This window comes from Bubalus kerabau, chromosome 7 (genome assembly GCF_029407905.1).
Source record: "Bubalus kerabau isolate K-KA32 ecotype Philippines breed swamp buffalo chromosome 7, PCC_UOA_SB_1v2, whole genome shotgun sequence".
Taxonomy (NCBI): domain Eukaryota; kingdom Metazoa; phylum Chordata; class Mammalia; order Artiodactyla; family Bovidae; genus Bubalus; species Bubalus kerabau.
Window position 1 is genome coordinate 100,211,405 of NC_073630.1, and position 23,045 is coordinate 100,234,449.

At 43.3% G+C, this 23,045-nt stretch overlaps 1 long non-coding RNA gene across 1 annotated transcript in view; it reads left to right on the forward strand.

The window, feature by feature from the left end:
* Positions 1 to 3,975: 3,975 nt before the first annotated feature.
* LOC129657292 (uncharacterized) overlaps positions 3,976 to 23,045 on the forward strand; it is a 109,657-nt gene continuing 90,587 nt past the window's right edge. The window contains exon 1 of the long non-coding RNA XR_008716656.1: positions 3,976 to 4,211. This is a non-coding gene — a long non-coding RNA (uncharacterized LOC129657292). The remainder of the gene's footprint in view (positions 4,212 to 23,045) is intronic.

Sequence of the window (23,045 nt, forward strand, 5' to 3'; positions counted from 1 at the left end):
ATTGCCTCTGGCAAGTTTCCTCTGGGCCCACTGGTTAGTACAGAATACGTGTTCACGAATAAACCCTCCAGTCCTGAGTGTACCTCTGCTCCGCAGGCTGTCACGGTCCATGCCAAGCTCTGTCACCAGAGTGCTAGGGTGTCAAAGCTTGGAGGTGGCTTGAGGTGTGGTAGGGTAAAATGCCCATCTTTGTGTTACATGCAGAGAAGCTCTTCACCAGCTTCGGTGTTTTAGAGAAATCGGTTTCTCCTACTTTCTTTTTCTTTCATGGACTTGCATCCAGGGAACTGAGCTGGGAACAGATTACTTCTCCTGAACTCAGACTCCCAAGGCTCTGCACACAGGTTCATCTAGCCAGTGGCCTATTCTCTTGGGATAAATATCCTCACTGGAGACTCTGTAGTTGCCCTGGCACTTGACCACCGCATCAGATCACAATATTTGAGCTCAATTTAGAGCATCCCTTGGTGCAAGCTGAGCTCTCTCCTATGTGCCACCAGATGAAGCCCTTCTGAGGACATGAGGGGAGTACAGCCACCATCTTGGTTCCCGCTCATTTCTCCCTGTCTCTTTGGTTCTGCTCCCTTCCGTCTTCTTTCAATCATCTGCATGATTGCATGTCTCACCACACTGACCTCGTGAGCAATCATTTCAGTTACAGAAGCCAGAACCTTAGGTCACTGTGCCCTTCTTTCACTGCAGCATTGCCAAAGCTTAACCCAAGAAAAATACTATTTGCCATTGACATTCTTGCTCTCCGGGGGCCAGCATCCTTGATCTGTTTATGAAACGGGGCCAGTTGATTCCAACATCGTGTTTCTGCAAACCTCCCTGCAGCTCACAATCCCTTTCTTCACCTCAAAGCTGTTTATTCCTTCCGAGTGAAAGTGTAAGTCACTCAGTTGCGTCCCATGGATGGACACGACCCCGTGAATGATACAGTCCATGGAATTCTTCAGGCCAGAATACTGGAGTGGCTACCCACTCCAGTATTGCTTCTCCAGGGGATCTTCCCAACCTAGGGATCAAACCCAGGCCTCCTGCATTGCAGGCAGATTCTTTACCAGCTGATCCACCAGGGAAGCCCTTCTGTCTGAGAATTTGCTCTAATTCTGCAGAATAGTGGGTATATGACCACAGCAGTGTGTTGCCCCAAGTGGTAAAGACTTGTCCGCTTGTCTCTCTCCTTTCTTGAACATCAGAGCAGGGACTTTCTATGTTAACTCTTGTATCTTTGGAATATACATAGCTCAAGTCTTTTCATAAAGCAAAAAGCAACACCACCCCCCACCCCACCTCGCAAATTCTACTCTTTAATCTACTATCTCAATTTTCTTAAAAAACAAACAAAAGTCTTCCCTGGTGGTCCAGTGGTTAAGAATTTGCCTTGCAATGCAAGAGTCACTGGTTCGATCCCTGGTCCGGGAAGATCCCACATGCCATGGAACAACTAACCCCGTGCACCACAACTACTAAGCTTGCACTCCAGAGCCCTGGAGCTGCAACTACTCAGGCCAAGCTCTAGAGCCCATGGTCCGCAACGAGAGAAGCCACCGCAATGAGAAGCCCGAGCACTGCAGCAAAGAGTAGTCCCCACCGTCTGCAACTAGTGAAAGCCTGAGCAGCCACAAAGAGCCACCACAGCCAGTAAATAAATAAATAAGTCTTTATTAAAAACCAACAAAAAATAAAACACAAAAACTAGTTGGAGAAGGAAATGGCAACCCACTCCAGTATCCTTGCCTGGAAAATCCCATGGATGGAGGAGACTGGTGAGTTGCAGTCCATGGGGTTGCAAAGAGCCAGGCACGACTGAGCAACTAACACACACACACACAGACTTGAGAAAGAACCCTGTGGGAACCTATTACTCACATCACACAATCAGGCCTGGTGCACCTCTGCAAGAGGACCATGGCTTCAAATTGGCCAGATGCCTCCCTGCTGATTGCCAGTGGGGAGGCGGATGAGCCTCGTGCCTGTTGACTCACATGCATTAGGGCAATTTCCAGGCCCCTCCAGACAGCAGCCAGAGCCTACATGTGTTCCCCTGTTTGAACTGACCAGTCTCTTGCTCATGCCCTCCTTGAAAGCCCTTCCTCCTTTACCTAGTCCCACTCATCCTGAGCTTTCCCCGGATTCTGTCCTTAGCCCCTTCTTCCTTCCTTTCTTCCCTCGCTCCCTCCATCCCTTCCTTCTTTACTCTCTCTCTCTTCTTGTAGCTTCAATGATCACTTCTCAGGGGAAGTGATCCCACTTCCCCTTCTCAGGTGGGAATCCTTTCTTCAGAACTGCACTTTATCTCAGCCCTTCTAGGGCTACTTATCCCTTTCTTCTTGTTCAGTCCCTCAGTCGTGTCCGATGTTTTGCGACCCCGTGGACTGTAGCACACCAGGCTTCCTTGTCCTTCACTATCTCCCAGAGTTTGCTCAAACTCATGTCCATTGAGTCAGTGATGCCATACAGCCCTCTCATCCTCTAACACCCCTTTCTCTTCCCACCTTCAATCTTTTTTTTTTTAAACTTTACATAATTGTATTAGTTTTGCCAAATATCAAAATGAATCCACCACAGGTATACATGTGTTCCCCATCCTGAACCCTCCTCCCTCCTCCCTCCCCATTCCATCCCTCTGGGTCGTCCCAGTGCACCAGCCCCAAGCATCCAGTATTGTGCATCGAACCTGGATTGGCTTCAATCTTTCCCAGGGTCTTTTCCAGTGAGTTGGCTCTTCACATCAGGTGGCCAAAGTATCTCTTTCTGCTTTCGGTTGCAGTTGTCTATCTGCGTTTCTTATCTCTCCTACTTGACTGTAAACACCTGGAGGGCATGGTTCACATCTGATTGTCTCTGCTGAGTCTCTCACAGCACTCGCTGAAAGTCCAAATCCTAGGGATAGAGAGCGTTGTGACTTATTACCTAGCAGAATTGTACTTGAGGTTCTGAAATTCTATAGAAAGAATTTGAAATGTGTTCTTGATTTTCCTTCTGGAATAAAGATAGTTGTTTGGAAAAATAGCACAATTTAGAAATCAATGACCTACATAATTAACAAACAGGTAATGATGAATTTTACTACAAAAGACCAACATATGAATGCATTCAATGTTCTGTTTTTATCTGCATGTTCTGAGTTTCAGTCCCACGTGCACTGACGCTCCTCAGTAGTGATTTTTTTTTCTAGTTATGGATGTCACCAGTGCACTAACTAGGCACCAGGCTCACACTGTTTGGCATCCCACGTCCTGTGCTATTTCAAAATCCATGGGGAATATTTATCCATCACTTTTTTCCCTCTAATAACCTTTGTGTCCGCTCAACTTCAGGCATTCACTGCCACAGTTAGACCTGGAATCTCCTCTAAAATCATGGAGGTACAATATGCACCTCAGATCAGCTGGCCCTCTCTGCCCCCAAGGCTTTAGCTCTTCGCCTGTCTTCTCAGACACAGTGGCTTCAGCAGTGTCTCATGCCATTCCTCTGGTTGTAAGGCCCCGGTGAACACTGCCGTGGACCTCAGTCTCCTCTGGAGGGAGACCAGACCAGCATGGCCACCCTAACACCCACCTCAGGGTGCCTCTGTGGCTCCAGCTCCCAGGTCTGAGCTGACTGTATTGCAGGCAGGGGAACCCCTTCCAGGGCTCTAAAGTGGGCTTTTGTCTAACACTCAGGAACGAATTGTCCAAAGAGACACACATGCAGACAAAGCAAGAGACTTTATTGGGAAGGGGCGCCGGGCGGAGAACAGGAGGGTAGGGGAACCCAGGAGAACTGCTCTGCCACACAGCTTGAAGTCTCAGGTTTAATGGCGATAGGATTAATTTCCAGGTTGTCTTTGGCCAGTCGTTCTGACTCAGGGTCCTTCCCTGTGCTCAGCCAAGATGGATGCCAGCGAGAAGGATTCTGGGAGGTGGTCGCACACCTGGCATCTCCTTTTGACCTTTTCTGAAGTCTTCCAGTTGCGGGGTGGTTTATTAGTTTCGTGTTCCTTATCAGGATCTCCTGTCATAAAATATCTCATGCGAATGGTTAGTGTGGTGCCTGGCCAGGGTGGGCAGTTTCCCTCAGTGTGCTTCCCCTAACAACTGGACCCACAGAAGTTCTGGCTGCCCTGGCAGCTGCCTGGAGGGGCCCCAAACACACCCTAGGATGAATGTCCCGTGGAGCCGATTCTGACCACTGAGAGACAGGAGCCAGGAAGAAGCCCACAGGTAATTGCTGACCCTTCCTGCCCACCCAGGAGCTGTTCAGAGATACTGTGATTCTGTACTTCTGGCTTCCCAAGCATGACTCAGCAACCAGCTTCATTTTCTAGAGAGGCTGTGAACAGACTGGTAATACATCACCTTAAATCTGCTTTTTCTCCTTCTCTCCCTGATTTCTCTTTCTCACTCCTGTGCCCTTAGGATTACACCCCATTATTACGAATTAGCATGTGAGCATCACCTCAGGCTCTGTTTCCTAGAGAACCCAGGCTAAGATAAGCTCTTATACTCTGTGACCCCAACTTTCCACCCTTCAAGCTTATTTGCTCAGTTATTTTCTCTTCATGTGCATTTAACCTTAAAGTGACCTCTAGTTCTCTGACTCTCAATTTCCTTTCGCCCTGTCTTTACCCTGCTTCTTACTCAGTTTAGCGTGCAGTCCGTTATTTCACACTCTTGGTACTTCTCCCCAAGGTGGTACCCTAAAATGGCCAGATGAAGCCCCCTTCTGGAGGAAGCCCTCTTCTCACCTCCTCTTTCTTGTACTTGGACAGTGAACACCCACCGTGGAGCAAGCCCTGCTCTCATGGAACTTAAATTCTGGGGCAATGGTAGGATATTAGACTGGTAAAACCATTCCAGAGGGCTGTCTTTCACAATTTCTTCAAATTATGATTATGTACAGCCCACCTGCAATTCTACTTCTGTTGTTGTTCAGTCGCTAAGTCACGTCCAGCTCTTTGCAACCCCATGGACTGAAGACGCCAGGCTTCCCTGTCTCCCGAAGTTTACACAAACTCGTGTTCATTGAGTTGGTGATTCTATCTAACCATTTCATTCTCTGCCACCCTTTCCTCCTTTTGCCTTCAGTCTTTCCCCGCATCAGGGTCTTTTCCAGTTGTTTCTTCTAATCAAGTGGTCAAAGTATCAGAGCCTCAGCTTCAGCATCTGTCCTTCCAATGAATATTCAGGGTTGATTTCATTTAGGATTGACTGGTTTAATCTCCTTGCAGTCCAAGGGACTCTCAAGAGTCTTCTCCAGCACCACAATTCGAAAGCATCATTTCTTTGGTGCTTGGAACTAAAGTCTCTCTCACCTTATGGCTAGTAATTTCTCTCACCTTAAGCAAGGACTTCTTCCATTATATCATATGCTGTGTCCGACTCTTTGCAACTCCATGGACTGTAGCCTGTCAGACTCCTCTTTCAATGGAGTTCTCCAGGCCAGAATACTAGAGTGGGTAGCCATTCTATTTTCCAGGGGATCTTCCCCACCCAGGGATCAAACCCCAGTCTCCTGAATTGCAGGCAGATTCTTTACAGTCTGAGCCACCAGGGAAGCCCTATATTACATACAGCTCCTCCTTAAATTCCCTCAGTTATTTCTTTGACCCTCAGTGTATCCGTTTCTTAAACAAATTATCACAAAGTTAGTGGTTTAAACCAAGTAACAACACACACTTATTTTCTTACAGTTCTTGAAGTCAGAACTCTGAAATAGGTCTCACTAGGCCAAAATCAGGTATTATCACGATTGTGTTCTTTCTGGAGGTTGTGGGGGAGAAACTGTTGCCCTTCCCTCTTGAGGCTTTTGGAAGTTTCCACAGTTCTTGGCTCATGGTCCCCTCCATCTTCAAAGCCAGTAGCTTAGCATCTTTAAAGCTGTCTCTGACTCTGACTCTCCTGACTCCCTCTTTCACTTATAAGGGCCCTTGTCATTACATGCAACTCACCCAGGTAATCCAGATAACCTCCTCATCTTGAGATCCTTACCTTAGTCACATCTGCAAAGTCCTTCCCAGGTTCTAGAATATGAACTTTTGGGAGAGCTGTTCTTTTGTGTACCACACTCAGTAATCTTGCTTCCCACAACCCTTCCGAATGTACTTTTCCTGAAGTCACCAGTTTCTATTTTCCTTAGAAATGTGTGTGTCTTAGTTGATGTCTCAGCGGCATTGGGTGCAGGTACTTCTCACAGCAGTGGCCTCCAGGAAGACATTTTCTCTGGAGTTTCTCTCCTTCTTCACAAGAGAAGACTCTCCTTCCTAGTCTCCCTTGCCAACAACTCGGTCTCTAACCATAAATATTGAAAGTACTTGCTGCCCTTAGCAAGGTTGTCTTTCCTCTTTGTGGGTGACTGACTTCTTAAAAATAGTGCCCCCTTTCAGTTCTGCAGTGAAGATGGAGAGAAGTGAAGAGAGCCCCTCATTTCCATCCCCTTCTGCCTGCTGATGACTCCCGAATCCACATTTTCAGTTCCCACTTCTCTTCTGTGAGCCAGAACAGATTGTTTAGCTGCCTTTATGATACTTCCACCCAGATACTAGTCACCCAATATCAACATGCCCAAAAGTAAAGGAATATCTCATCCCCAAGAACTAATGACTCCTTTAGTGTCTCTTTTATGAATAAGCCATTTTCCAGTTAGATTTCTTAGTTTGAAATTCAGGGAGTCATCCCTGTCTCTGTCTCTCTCTCACTCTTCATAAAAGATTTATCATGAGGTCCTGACAGTTCTGCCACACACCGCTCTCTGAGGTTAGGAGGCTCCCTCCTTTAACACCATCAGCATCTTCTCTTGCCTAAGTTGCCGTGGAAGGCACCTCATCATCTCCGAGTGGCCATTCCTGCTCCCACACCAGCCCCCAGCCCATCCCCTGCACTGCTGTTGAAGTGATCTTTTTAGAACATAAAGCAGATTTTGTCACTTCTCTGCTCAAAGCCCATTAATCTAATAAGCATACAGCCACAGTGCTTAGGGCCATACGTGAGCAAGGACCTGTGGAATTGTATGGGACCTGAAAAAAAAAAAATCATTGCCCCCCCCGCCCCGCCCTGACATGCTACAAAAGAGGAAAATACAGAATGTTGAATTAAATATCTACAAAACATGACATTATGCTAACTAGCAACTCAAGAGTATGTGTGAATATACGTGTATATTTATATGTATATGCATATAAATGTATAATCAATTTTAAGTTAGAAAACAAAAGGAGTAATTTAGCCATATAAAAGCTCAACTTAATTTTTAATATATAATTATATTTATCTATTTGTTTGTTTAATTATTTATTTTTGACTGTGCTGGGTCTTCCTGACTGTGTGGGCTTTTCTCTAGTTGTGAAGAGCAGAGGCTACTCTTCATTATGTTGCTCTAGGGAGCACAGCCTTTAGTACTTGTGGCCCATGAACTTAGTTGCCCCAACGTGTGTGTAATCTTCCCAGACCAGGGATTGAACCTGTAACTCTGCGATGGCAGATAGATTCTTTAAAAAAAGGAAAAAATATTTATTTATTTTTGGCTGAGCTGGGTCTTTGCTGCTGTTCTCAGGCTTCTCTCTAGTTGCTGCAGGCAGGGGCTCACTCTCTAGTTGCGTGGTGAGGGTTTCTCATTGCAGTGGCTTCTCCTATTGCGGAGCACGGGTTCTAGGGTACGTGGGCTTCAGGGGTGGTGGCTCTCAGGCTCCAGAGCACAGGTTCAATAGTTGTGGCCCACAGGCTTAGATGTTCTGTGTCATGAGGGATCTTCTCGGATCAGGGATCAAACTCACATCTCCTGCATTGGCAGGCAGATTCTTTACCACTGAACAAGCCCCAAAACTCAACTTTAAAAATCACTAAATTTTTAATATTTTTTTTCCAAAAATATCTGCCTTTTGAATCAGATGCCAATATATTGACTTAATATGCTCTGAACGTGGAGCATCTAAAAGTCAGAGTGAATAGGGCCTATAAAAATCCCAAAACATTATCCCCAAGTCCTTCCCCCTGCTCTTACCTTAAAGTCCCAAATCTTTAACATGGCTTTGCAGCAGGTCAGGCTGTATTTTGTAGCTTGCCTTGGGAGATATCCATATTGGAGGAATACACTGGCTTCTTAGGCAGCCCTAGACCACAGCATCTGATCACCTGAGGAGCTTATTAATGCAGGTTCTGACTCAGCAGGTGTGGGAGGGGCCTGAGATGCTGCATGGCATTTTTCATAAACTCCTAGGTGATAGCACAGCTGTTGGTCCGTGAACCCCACTTAGAGTGGCAAGACTCCTGGGCGCAGCCCTGCCCTCCTTTGGTGGCCACTCTAGTAATACTATTATTTCTCTTACTCAGACCTCTGAAGGGTAATTGGTTTGGAGATTCAAGGGCTAAGACATGCTTATAGCCTGATGGAAAACTTTTGTGGAAGAAGATGATTTTAAAGATTCAAAGATGAGAGACCATGATGCTTTCCTATATGCTGTGTTGGAGCTGAGTGCGAGGGAAGGAATACAGGAGGAGCAAATACACTTACCTTGGTCTGTGCTTGTCCTCTGGACACCCACACAGCCCTGGGTTTGCCCCTAAGCCTGTTTCCCTAACATTAGAATCTTGTTGAGGCTTTGCCTGTGTCATCTTATGTTTATAAACCTGTTTTAAGATTAAACTGTAAACTTCTATGTGGCCCAGATGAGCTCTTCATGTAACCATTGGGTGGAAGTCCACTCATAAAAGAGTAACATTAAATACCCTTTTAGGCATTACTTCTAGCCAGAAGGCGACACTGTTCTGGATTGTTGGGAAATAATTCAATCCCATAGGACAACCTTGGGTACAGTAACTAGAGATGGGCTAGCTGTTTTGGACTCAGATGCCATACACCCAACAAATGGAAATAACACATAGCAACAATTCTATAAATGGCAGTCCTAGCTATAAATTAAAAAAAGAACACCCATGCTTATCTAGCAATAGCCAGGATAGCATAAGCTGTTTGTTAATAACATCCAAGTTTTGTTTTGGTTTCTTTCATTTGTTCTTTACTATGCTGTTATACACTAACTGTTTTAGAAGTGGTGACTACTTTGCTTCCAACGTAATTAAAGATAGATGAAGATAACTTGAATGTTATTATTGCTTTTCACTTGGCTCTTTTAGAGTATTGTGCCATTGGATATGGGCTATTATTTGCTCACCCTGTCATTTAAACAGCAGAAACCCGGCTTGAACTATATTTATCTTTCCACATAACCATTCAAGAGGAACCAAATCCATTAGGACTTCAGTAGAGATATAAAGTTGTCCTTTTTCCCAAACTCAGACTGTCTGTAACTGATACTTCCTCTCAGAAAGTCCTCCAGACATGAAAGGTTTCATTTAATCTGTCAGCAATAATATTTCCCTGAAATAAGGGGAATTGAGAATCCTGTTTCAGTACTTCAATGGGTCAAACTGTTTTTCAGATCTGTGTAAACAGTTACCAATAAGTGAGCTCATTTGACGCCATCAGGCCAGGTAGAACCATCTGCTCAAAGACAGCAAATAATAAATCATCTTCAGGCCTGTATTAAGCCAGCATGTTGCATGAAGAAGCCAGTAAAATAAGACTACATAGTCTTCTGTCTTAGCACATTGTCAGATGTCACTGTTTATTATGATCTGGCCGATGGGGATCACCACAGATAAACCTAAGCTATGTCACCCTCTCCTTGTCTCTGCCCACGCTATTTGTTACTGACTTGGCAATTTACATGTGTAGTTTACCTTTAGAGGCTCGAATTGGGAGTAAACCACCAATTTAATGGTCACTGTGGTCCATTTATTTTTTTTTATTTTTTTTTTATGTTATTACAATCTTTTTTTTTTTTAATTTAATTTTTTTTTTTTTTTTAAACTTTACATAACTGTTTTAGTTTTGCCAAATATCAAAATGAATCCGCCACAGGTCTTATATTTGTTCTTATTTCTGCTTCATTTTATAAAGGCCAAGAGTCTGTTAACTATTTATCAGAGGCTCACCAGAGGATGCACAGTATCTTCTAAGCCAGGTACTCACAAACATTCCTAGAGTCTCTAACACAGAGTGGGTGGTCAATAATAAGTTCTTCTTCTTTTTTTTTTTTTAATGTTGATGTGGACCATTTTAAAGCCTTTATTGAATTTGCTACAACATTGCTTCTGTTTTTTGTTTTTGTTTTTTGGCCCCAAGGCATGTGGGATGTTAGTTTCCCAACTAAAAATCAAACCCACACCCCACTGCATTGGAAGGCGAAGTCTTAACCAGTGGACCAGCAGGGAAGTCCTGATAATTAGTTCTTGAGTGGATGTATACATGTTGCTAGGCTACTTACACGTAAGACCAGAGGTGAATGCAACTTTGTTTTTGGCAATTTAATAAAAGTGAAAATGTTTGGGGATCAATTTCTTTTTTAACTATAGATTTTTATTAGAAATTCTGCAACTGTGATGAAGAGTTATTTTCTTTTTCTCCATCACTGAATGGCTCCTTTATTGAGGGAACATTTCAGAAAGTACATAATTAGCACACTCTCCAGGAGATGATTGTAATGACTCGCCCTTGAACAGATTTTCCGTAGGAGTTGAGGCTCCCTGGTGCTGGGAGAAGAAGGCTTTGAGGGACTCACAGGAGGAAGAATGGACGTCAGAGTTTGGCCTCAGGCCAGAAAGTCAATATCCAGTTCCAGTTGCAGATTCCTGGCAAAGCAGAAGTAGCGTTGCCCTTGTTGAGAAAAGAGGTTTAGAGGAATGAAGTAGAGAAGGGGGCTGATGTCCAGATCCATATAAATGGTTCACCTTCTGCCTCTGCACCCAGCCTACACACTAGCCAGAGGGTAGTTCTCTAGCAGTGAGAGGGCAGTGGGTCTGAAACTTCTTCTGAGTCCATGTTTTATCTAAGTCAGTGGTTCTTACATTTTTGGTCTCAGAAGACTTTAACAGTCTTAAAATTATTGAGGCTCCCAGCATATTTTTGTTTATGTGGGTTATATCTATCAATATTTATCATATTCAAAATTAAAACTGAGAAATGGTTATAAGCATTTGTCTTAAAATAACTACTATGCAGTCATTAAATATTAACACAAATTACATCATTTTTTGAGAAATAACTACTTATAAAAGAAATAGTGAAGAGAAGCATTGTTTTATGGTTTTGTTAATCTTCTTTATATTTGGCTTAATAGAAGATAGCTGGATTTGCATATCCACTTCTGCATTCAACCTGTTATTCCACAGCATACTGTGTAGTGCCTAGGAAAGTGCACTGGATGGGAATGAGAAAGGCAAATAATGGCTCCATATTTTCATAATAACATTTCTGATCTGTGACTCCTTGAAAAGCTCTTGGGAACTCCCATTGGTCTCCAGGCCACACTTTGAGAACCACAATTCTAATTCCTAATCCCCATGCTCTTTTATATGTCATGGATAGTTTTAAAGGCATCTTACCACAGTGGTTGCCTTTGACTTCCCAAGCACAGGCTTAAAATAACTGGGTGGGGAAAAAAAAAACCAGACCTGTGAATTACTCAGCTCTGGGGTGCTATCTCAATGTCCAAGTATAAGTAAGTGAATGAATGAATACACGAATGAAATAATGAAACTCTTCCTCAATTTTAGTACTTTCATTTTCTTGATCTTGACATTAGATTGCAGTCCCCATCATGAAGCTGGATTTTGTTGTTATTGTTTAGTCACTAAGTCGTGTCCAACTCTTTGTGACCCCATGAACTGTAGCCCACCAGGCTCCTCTGTCCATGGAATTTCCCAGGCAAGAATACTGGAGTGGGTTGCCATTTCCTTCTCCAAGGGATGTTCTCAACCCAGGGATCAAACCCACATCTCCTGCAGTGTCAGGCAGATTCTTTACCTTGGAGCCATTGGAGAAGCCCAAAGCTGGATTAGCTGCAATCAATCTGAGTTTAATAGAGATTAGACAGATTTTTGCCTTTTTGTATGCTCTTTTATCACTTGCTCCTAAATCTTATAAAATATGGAGGGAAAACTGCCACATGCTGGGCTTCCAGGCAGCTCTAATCATTCATTCAGCCAAATCATTCCCTGACTAAATCATTCAGCCAACAGACTTTCATTCAACTCCAGAGACTCAAAATTTTAAAAAGGCCAGGTCTCTATCGTCTAGAAGTTCACGGTCAAATAGAAAATGCTGTGACTTTATAATTCATGTGTGTTTTTATTCAGCATGCTCTAATCCATTCAACAACTATTTGGGGGGCACTTACTAGATGCCATAATTGAAGCAGGTGGGAAAAAGAGTCATTTCCTGTCTTGGAAATTCAATCAACTGGGACTGCAAACCCACATAAGTAATTAAAATGTAAAATATTGTGACTTATCATAATAAAAATCAGTGTAAGACTCCATAGGAACTTGGAGGAGAAAGTGAATATTTGGCTAGGGAAGTTAAGGAAGATTTCTGACTTGACAAAAGGCCAAGAAACAGGAACATTGATTCTGTGATCTGAAAGAACCAGGTTCCAGTGCTACTTCCATGTCATTCTAACCTCTCTCAGCCTAAATCCCAAGGTTGTGAAACTAAGGGGATCATGTCTGTGTAATACCCAGGACAGTGTTGATCATCATAGTTAGGGAAATGAAGACTTTGTTTAGGTGGAAATGAATCAGAAACACATTCTGGATAAGGAAAAATACACATGCAAAAGCTAGTGTGTCCTGGAAACAAATGAAATAAAATTGATAAAGTTGGTCAAGTAAAAGGACCACAGGTCCTTATTGAGGTAAGAGCAGGATTTTCATTTCTTGCATTCGTTCATAAATATCATCCCTTGCACCAACCACAAATAAAAATATAAAAGCCTTTGGTGAAGTAAATCAAGATGATGAAAAAAGACAGGAGCAGCTTTCTGAGAATAAGTCTGGGTAACATTTCACAGTTTTTAATCAAAAAGTGAGTCTGCATGGAAGTGGGCTTTCCAGTGAGCTGGGGGTAAAGATGTGACTCAGAGATTCCTGACACTTACTGTCATTTCTCCCCATGAAGGAGGCCGTGGCTTTGTCAATGTTGAGTTTGGATCAAGAACCAGAAGAGGGCTTCCCTGGAGATCCAGTGGTGAAAACTCTGCACTTCCAGTGCAGGGAACATGGGTCCCATCCCTGTACTGGGAACTAAGATTGCACAAGCCTTGCAGCTGGGGGGAGGGGGGAGGGAAACAGAAAAAAGCCTGAACGTCACATTTGTAAACATTCTCTTAAACAGAAGACAGAGATTGTAAATTCTTCAGGGTTGGTGCTGTCAGTTTACACATGAAAGTGCAGTGGTGGCATTTTTCTAGATCCAAGGCACCTTTGCCAAGCAGGGACAGAGCCACGAGAGCGGCTGTCCCCACCAGAAATGCTAGTGGCTGGGAGAAGCTGGACTCTGTGGCCACTTTGCTTCCCATGAAATCTGGTATCTGTATTAGCTCCCCAGGGCTGCCTTTAAAAACTCCACAGACCAGGTGGTTAAAAGAAGAGAACTCTATTATCCCACAAAATCAGTCCTGAATATTCACTGGAAGGACGGATGCCAAAGTTGAAGCTACAGTACTGTGGCCGCCTGATGCAAAGAACTGACTCATTGGAAAAGACCCTGATGCTGGGAAAGATTGAAGGCAGGAGGAGAAGGGGATGACAGAGGATGAGATGGTTGGATGGCATCACCAACTCGAAGGACATGAGTTGGAACAGGCTCCGGGAGTTGGTGATGGACAGGGAAGCCTGACATGCTGCAGTCCATAGGGTTGCAAAGAGTCGGACACGACTGAGTGACTGAACTGACTTGTCCCATCCTTCTTTACCTCTTGGGTTGCCGTTGATCCTTGGCATTCCTTGTCTTGTAGCTACAGTGTCTCCATCAAGAGGTAGCATTCTCCCTTTGTGACTCTTGTCCAAATTTTCCCTTTTGAAAAGGACTTAAGTTATATTGGACTAGAACCCACCCTAATGGCCTCATCTTAACTTGATCCCATTGGCAAAGACCAATTTCCAGGTACAGTCACATTCCCAGGTACCAGGGATTAGGACTTCAATATATATTTTTGGTGGGATACAATTCAACCCATAATTAATTATGAATTAATTGGGGAACCAAATCTAACAGTGTGTGTTGGTGGTGGTGGTGGGAGGAGTGAGACAGAGTCCCTCTTTTTTTTTTTTTCTTCTTTAAATACTTTTTATTGTGGTAAAAGTTAGATAATATAAAACATACTATTTTAACTACATTTAACCATATATCTCAATGGCACTAAGTACATTCACACTGCTGTGCAACCTCACCATCATCCATCTCCCAAATTTGTCACCTTCCTAAACTGAAACTATGTCCCCATTACACACTAACTCTCCAAGCCCTCTCCCTACCCCTGGTCCCTGGCATCTTCCAAGGTACCTTCTGACTCTACGAATTTGACTATTCTAGGTATGTCGTATAAGTGCAGAGTCCCTCTTTCACCCAGCCAATACCTACCTAAAATAATGCAGAGTCATAAAACCCATATATCAGAGTGCTTTTTACTCACAATGTTTAAAGTCAATTTAGGTATCATTTGTGAAGTGAGAACTAATTTTCTCTGTCTAGAAAACAAATTTGAGCCCAACTCTGAGCTATCAAGGTATTTGCACATAACCATTTAGGAATTGAGCAGTTACTGATGTTTCTAAGTAACAAAGTGATAAGATTTGTGTTATAAAAAGGTTGCTCTGGTGATAGTATGAGTAGTGAATGGTCCAGGGCAAAAATTAAAGGCAGAAATAGTAATTAGAAAATCACTGTAAGAGTCTAGAGAAAGAGGCTGCCTGGGGATATGGTGTCTATGGCAGTGGACGGATATGCTGGACCAAGAAGTGGCCAGAAAGAGGAGAGGCGGGAGTGATCAGGACATTCTGAGTGACCTGTTGGATGTGACTAGTGAGAAAGAAGACTTGAGGTTGACTCTGAGGGGATGAGCTTGGCTAAGTGGGGAGACCAAGTCACCATTAATGGGTGTGGAAAGCACAGGAAAAAATGTAGATTTTCTCAGAGGTGATGTGAATAACAATGCACTATACAGGATGCTTGGAGAAGGAAATGGCAACCCACTCCAGTACTCTTGCCTGGAAAATCTCATGGACGGAGGAGCCTGGTAGGCTCCAGTCCATGGGGTCGATAAGAGTTGGACACGACTGAGCGACTTCACTTTCACTTTTCACTTTCATGCATTGGAGAAGGAAATGGCAACCCACTCCAGTGTTCTTGCCTGGAGAATCCCAGGGACGGGGGAGACTGGTGGGCTGCTGTCCATGGGGTCTCACAGAGTCGGACACGACTGAAGTGACTTAGCAGCAGCAGCAGCAGCATAGAGGATGCTATACAGGGATAACAAAGGCATGAATGTTATGAAATATATTTATGAAAAACTGCCCTTGGTCTGGACAGTTATACACAGACACTGAGGTGCACTGTCTTCTACTTACTGCACGCTCAAAATGTCCCAAAGAGGGACTTCCCTATAGGTCCAGTGGTTAAGACTCTGTGTTTCCAATGCAAGGGGCACAAGTTTGATTCCTGGCCGGGGAACTAAGATCCCAAGTGCTGCTGCAAGGTGTGGCCAAAAACAAATAAATTTAGTAAATAAACATAAATTAACAAAAAAGAAGAAATGAGACGATTCTGAATGGAAAAATATTCCTATTTTTTCTAAAAGGCCCAAAGGATCAGCTGGTCCCCTCTACTATCAGCTTGCTCATCCTCCCACAACCAGTCCTGTATTCCCTACCTGGGTGGGCAGGACCATCTTCACCTGTCTTTTAAGCCATGAATCTTTCCCTTTTTCCATGAGTCCTTCTCTCCAGATCCTCATATCTAGTCATCAGATCTTGCCCACTCCATCTTATAAATCTCTTGAATCAACCTGGCCTCTTCATTTCTATGGCCTCTGCTTTGCTGAAAGTCGTAGACTTCTCCCATCTACTTTATTATCATCGCACCTTCCTAAGTCAATCCACCAGTGCACTTGAACTCACTCCAGCCATAACTGCCAAAGTGCTCTTGGCAGAATGCAAGTCTGATCGTATCGCTCTGAGACTTAGCAGGCTCATATTACTGAGACTTAGCTTATCCACACTAAGAGCTTTCCCTGCCCCTTGCCTCACAGCCTGCCAGACAAAGTCCAAACTCTGTCACATGACCTACAAAGTGTTGGATGTTTTTGCTCCTGCATATCAACTTTGTCTCCTCTTATAGCTCCTTCTCAGTATTTTTTAGCCTATTCAAGAATTGTGGAATTAAAATCTCTGAACACTTCTTGCTTCTTCTTTGGATGGTGTTTCCTCCACCCGGGAGTCCTTCCCCACTGGCTCCCCTGGAATCACCTCCTTTTTCATACTCTCCCTGACACTTTCAAACATAAATCATCTTCCTCTCTTTCTCTCTCCTACTTCTGTATCATCACATACTTCCCCTGTTCCACTTACAACAACACTGTGTGTTGTTTGTTTGTTTGTTTTGGCCTCCTAGCATGTAGTTTCTTAATTGCCCCATCAGGGATCGAACCTGAGCCCCTTTCATTGGAAGCTTGGCGTCTTAACCACTGGACCAACAAGGGAGTCCCATGTATGTCATTTTCAATGCAGCTGACTCCCCAAGTCACCCCAAATCTCCCTGTGGGCAGGACTGTCCAAATTACATTCCATTAGCAGACTGGGCATCTGTTTTGTTACATGCATTGTGCTTTAGCTCAAGCTACAAAGACAAACGGGTTCCTCACTCCAAGTTTCTGAAACCTGTGGGCCAAAGAATTGGATAGTTCAAATATTGAAAAGGAGCTTATAGCCTCATAGGAGAGTAAAGGAAAATAAAAATGTAAAAAAAAAAAAAAAAAAAAAAGCTGGTATGATCAAAACAGAATCATTACAGGTAGGAATTTTTAACAGGTTTGGTTAAAAGCCATGGCAAGCCATACAAGCCAGGGTAGCTACGGTATTATCTTTAAAGCAAACCATACAGATAAAAACTGAACAAAGTGAGGAAAGAATTTCCAAATATAAAAATGACATTTTCCAGTTCTTTTGAAGAAGTCACTAGACCGATACATTGCCTCTGACATTTTATTCACACCAACTAAAGTAACTCACAACCCTGCTTTGCTCCAGACGAAATAAAGAAATGGTAGAAAAACAAATGCATTTTCAAAAATAGTAGAGTAGGTAGGGTATTCATTTTCTTATTAGAACTGGCCTTCAGAATCCTCTGACCTGCCTTCCAACTGATGGAAAACTTTGTTCCACTACCATCAGCCCCTGTAATCCAGCCACACCCTTGCCCCCCAACCAGGGATTAGAGATCAGAGCAGTCATGTCCAGGCTGAACTCCTGCTTCTCTCTTGCTGTCTAGAAGCCTTCTATGTTCTTATGGCCCCTCCTCTTGTGTGTTGGGGGCTTCCCAGGTAGTATAGTGGTAAAGAATCTGCCTGCCAATGCAAGAGACATGGGCTCAATCTCTGGGTCAGGAAGATCCCCTGGAGAGGGAAATGGCAACCCACTCCAATGTTCTTGCCTGGAAATTCCCATGAACAGAGGAGCCTGGTGGGCTATAGTCCATGGGGTCGCTAACCAAATTTATTAAATGTAACAAAATTCTCTTTACAACATGACCTGAACCTTCAAAACATGATCTTTTCTTAACTAATATTTTGATAAGTCAATCCATAGTCAAAAAGCAGGTTACTCTAAAATTAATGGAAAAGTATCGAATGCATATTCCATGATTGGCCAAACTGCTGAAACTCTTAATAGTTCTATAAGATAATTAACACAAGGTATGATTGGGTCCCTATGACAGGCTGCTGGGGAAGGGATGAGAGACATCAAGAGGGCATTTTGTGCTCTGTCACCATATGGCCATTGTGTTCTGCATCACAATGTTCCCTAATTCTCACATACCACCGGAATACCATTGAAATCTGAGGTTAGTTTAGCCGCTGGCTGGGCTAGAACAGGTATCACGTGGCATGCTCATCTTACAGGGTCCCAGGCAGCCCAAACTGAATCCCTGTGAGCCTGTTCACAGGACTTCAGCAGTTGATGGCTCCTTCATTGCATTCTCTGGGTGCTGCTCCAAGGTCATCTCCATCCTGCTGTTAGCCTGGTTCAGAACCCCACAGTGAATCACCTCCTCCTTTTTTGTTCTTAAATTCTAGTATCCAATTTAACCTGCAGGTCACTGCATGGTCTACCTAGGCTGTTATCCCTCCTTCAGGAGGAGACAGCCTCAGTTCAGTTCAGTTCAGTCGCTCAGTCATGTCCAACTCTTTGCAACCCCATGGACTGCAGCACGTCAGGCCTCCCTGTCCATCACCAACTCCCGGAGTTTACCCAAACTAATGTGCATCGAGTCGGTGATGCCATCCAGCCATCTCATCCTCTGTTGTCCCCTTCTCTTCCTGCCCCCAATCCCTCCCAGCATCAGGGTCTTTTCCAATGAGGCAACTCTTCTCATGAGGCGGCCAAAGTATTGGCGTTTCAGCTTCAGCATCAGTCCTTCCAATGAACACCCAGGACTGATCTCCTTTAGGATGGACTGCTTGCACCTCCTTGCAGTCCAAGGGACTCTCAAGAGTCTTCTCTAACACCACAGTTCAGTTCAGTTCAGTTCAGTCGCTCAGTCATGACTGACTTTTTGTGACCCCATGAATCACAGCACGCCAGGCCTCCGTGTCCATCACCAACTCCCAGAGTTCACTCAAACTCATGTCCATCAAGTCAGTGACGCCATCCAGCCATCTCATCCTCTGTCTTCCCCTTTTCCTCCTGCCCTCAATCCCTCCCAGCATCAGAGTCTTTTCCAATGAGTCAACCCTTTGCATCAGGTGGCCAAAGTACTGGAGTTTCAGCTTCGGCATCATTCCTTCCAAAGAACACCCAGGACTGATCTCCTTTAGAATGGACTAGTTGGATCTCCTTGTAGTCCAAGGGACTCTCAAGAGTCTTTTCCAACACCATAGATCAAAAGCATCAATTCTTTGGTGCTCAGCTTTCTTTATAGTCCAACTCTCACATCCATACATGACTATTGGAAAAACCATAGCCTTGACTAGACGGACCTTTGTTGGCAAAGTAACGTCTCTGCTTTTTAATATGCTGTCTAGGTTGGTCATAGCTTTTCTTCCAAGGAGTAAGTGTCTTTTAATTTCATGGCTGCAATCACCATCTGCAGTGATTTTGGAGCCTCCCAAAATAAAGTCTGCCACTGTTTCCACTGTTTCCCCATCTATTGGCCATGAAGTGATGGGACCAGATGCCATGATCTTAGTTTTCTGAATGTTCTTCTTCGCTTTCTGCCATAAGCTTGGTTTCATTTTTTTATCTGAGGTTATTGATATTTCTCCCTACAATCTTGATTCCAGCTTGTGCCTCATCCAGTCCAGCATTTCTCATGATGTACTCTGCCTATAAGTTAAATAAGCAGGGTGACAATATACAGCCTTGACATACTCCTTTCCAGATTTGGAACCAGCCTGTTGTTCCACATCCAGTTCTAACTGTTGCTTCTTGACCTGCATACAGCTTTGTCAGGAGGGAGGTCAGGTGGTCTGGCATTCCCATCTCTTTAAGAATTTTCCACAGTTTGTTGTGATCCACACAGTCAAAGGCTTTGGCATAGTCAATAAAGCAGAAATAGATGTTTTTCTGGAACTCTCTCACTTTTTCAGTGATCCAATGGATGTTGGCCATTTGATCTCTGGTTCCTCTGCCTTTTCTAAATCCAGCTTGAAGATCTGGATGTCACAGTTCACATACTGTTAAAGCTTGGCTTGGAGAATTTTGAGCATTATTCTGCTAGCATGTGAGATGAGTGCAATTTTGTGGTATTTTTTAGCATTCTTTGGCATTGCCTTTCTCTGGAGGCAGCCTACTTTCAGTCAAAATCACTCCAAGCACTTACCCTTCCCAAGGTCTTTTTTAAAAATTTAATTAATTAATTAATTTTAATTGAAGGCTAATTACAATATTGTAGTGTTTTTTGCCATACATTGACATGAATCAGCCATGGGTGTACATGTGTTCCCCATACTGAACCCCCCTCCTACCTTCCTCCCCATCCCATCCCTCAGGGTCATCCCAGTGCACCAGCCCTGAGCACCCTGTCTCATGTATCAAACCTGGACTGCCGATCTGTTTCACATATGATAATATACATATTTCAATGCTATTCTCTCAAATCATCCCACCCTTGCCTTCTCCCACAGAGTCCAAAAAACTGTTCTTCCCAAGGTCTTTGTTAAAGGATAGATTAAACAAAAAGACACAGCAGATCTCAATCAACAAAGCTACCTTGAAATTAGTTGACACTTAAAATTTTAAAAGTGAAAGCACCAACATAATCATGGGTGTGCTAAGTCACTTCAGTTGTGTCTGACTCTTTGAGATCCTATGGATTGTAGCCTGCCAGATTCTTCTGTTCTTGGGAATCTCCAGGCAAGAATACTGGGGTGAGTTGCCATGCTATCCTCCAAGGGATCTTCCAGACCCAGGGATCAAAGCCACATCTCTTATGTCTCCGGTATTGGCAGGTGGGTTCTTTACCACTGGCACACCTGGAAAGCCCATAGTCATGGTGGGAAATCTTTGAGTCTGGTAGAATTACTTCCACCTATTTTGTGGTTTACTTCTGTTTTGCTCTTGAATTATATCAGCATTACATATTTCTTAGGGAAGAGGATAACAGTAGCCTTTTTAGAATTTAAGTCTTCCTTAGGTCTTAATTTAATCTTGCCTTCACTGTGTGAAGGGAGGTGTATCCTAACCTTTCACCTGTGTGTTTCCTCTTCCGTTTACCTTCCTTAGGAATGACTTCTTGACTCTCGTACTCTATATCACTCCTTCCTGTTAGTGTCCCACTTGCTCCTCTATTCCTGCATTCCGTGGCCCAGTTCTGGGCTCCATCATCCTTTACCTAGACTACTGCAGCAGCTTCATCACTGGTATCACTCCTCCTACTTCGAGTCTTTTCAGTCCGTCCTCCACACAGCAGCAGACGATTCTCAGAATAGGTCAGATCAGTCTCTACTTAAAAATCCTCAGTGGCTTTCCACTTCTTCAGAATAAAATCCACACTTCTCTCGCTGTCCCATGAAAGCACCATGACCCGGCTCCTGCCCTGCCCTCAACAGTATTGGTCATTAGATTTCCACTAAGACTCCTGCTTCATCCTGTCATGATCTTTCACCCTGGGGACTTTGCACTTCCTGTTTTCTCTGCTTGAACATTTTCTACCTCTTCCTAAAATGACAGCTTCTCAGATCTCAGCTTAAATATCACCTTCTCTTGGAAATCTTATCAGCTCACAGCCTCTAAAGATGTCCTCACTTTTTTCCCCTTCTTTGATTTCCTACAACATGCATCACAAGTTACTGTTAAGTCTTTGTTCATTCGTAATTAATTAAATAATTGGTCTTTGGGGCTATCTCTCATACTAGAAAGTGAGCTCCATTTAAAAAAGATGCATCTCTTTCCTTAAAAAGCTAGGAATAAATCTACCATAGGAACTAGCAATCCCACTACTGAGTACATACCCTGAGAAAACCGTAACTATTAAAATACACAGGTACCTCAATATTCACTGAAGCAATATTTACAACAGCCAGGGCATGGAAGCAACCTAGATGTCCATTGATAGATGAATGGATAAAGACGTCGTGATACATTTATACAATGGAATATTACTCAGCCATAAAAAGGAATGAATTTGAGTCAGTTATAGTGAGTTGGATGAACCTAGAGCCTCTTACACAAAGTGAAGTAAGTCAGAAAGAGAAAATCAAGTATCATGTATTAATGTATGTATATGGAATCTAGAAAAATGGTAAAACCTAGTTAAGAATGAACTTGGATAGAGAAGTCTGCTGGGCTACAGTCCATGGGGTGTCAAAGAGTTGGACACAACTGGGCAACTGAGCAAAGATGCATAATTGACTGATTTGCATAGTTGTACAGCAGAAACCAACACAAAATTATAAAGCAATTTTCCACCAATTAAAAAAATAAATTTTTTTTTTTTAAAGAGGCATCTCTGACTCATTCACTTTGGTATTCCCTGTGCCTGGCACATTAACTGGCTAATAAGCCACTAGACATATATTTATTGAATGAGTAATCCTTTATTACACACTTTATGTAATATTCATATAAAATTTTACAAGTTTAATTATATTTGTATGTGTTCTTTTATTGACTTACTTTGTTCTTCTTTACTAAAGTTCTACAAGAGCAAAGATCAAGGTCATTTTGTTCACTGATGTGTTACTGGGAGCCTGCAAGTAATAAGACCCTTACTGTTTTTTATATAATAAGTAAATGCATTAAAGAATCAGCAATCAATGGAGGACACTTTAAGAAGGCAATATTAAGGGGTCCAGACAGTCTGTTGTGTTAAAAAAAAAAAGGCAGATAAACTCTGCTTTCAATAATCTGAACTTGGGAAAGGCAAGTTTCAACAAGTAATGACTTACCACATGCACGCTAAGTCACTTCAGACATGTCCAACTCTTTGAGACCCCAGGGACTATAGCCCGCCAAGCTCCTCTGTCCATGGGATCCTTCAGTCAAGAGTACTGGAGTGGGTCACCATACCCTCCTCTAGGAGAGCTTCCCATCCCAGGGATCAAACCTACATTTCTTGTGTCTCCTGCATTGGCAGGCAGATTCTTTACCACTAGTACCACGTGGGAAATCCAATGACTTACTATAACTCTTTAATTGCTTCTTTTATTTTTATTGGAATATAATTGTTTTACAGTATTGTGTTAGTTTCTGCTTCAACAGCATGAATTAGCCTTATGTATGCATATATTCAGGAGAAGGCAATGGCACCCCACTCCAATACTCTTGCCTGGAAAATCCCATGGATGGAGGAGCCTGGTGGGCTGCAGTCCATGGGGTCACTAAGAGTCGGACACGACTGAGCAACTTCACTTTCACTTTTCACTTTCATGCATTGGAGAAGGAAATGGCAACCCACTCCAGTGTTCTTGCCTGGAGAATCCCAGGGACGGGGGAGCCTGGTGAGCT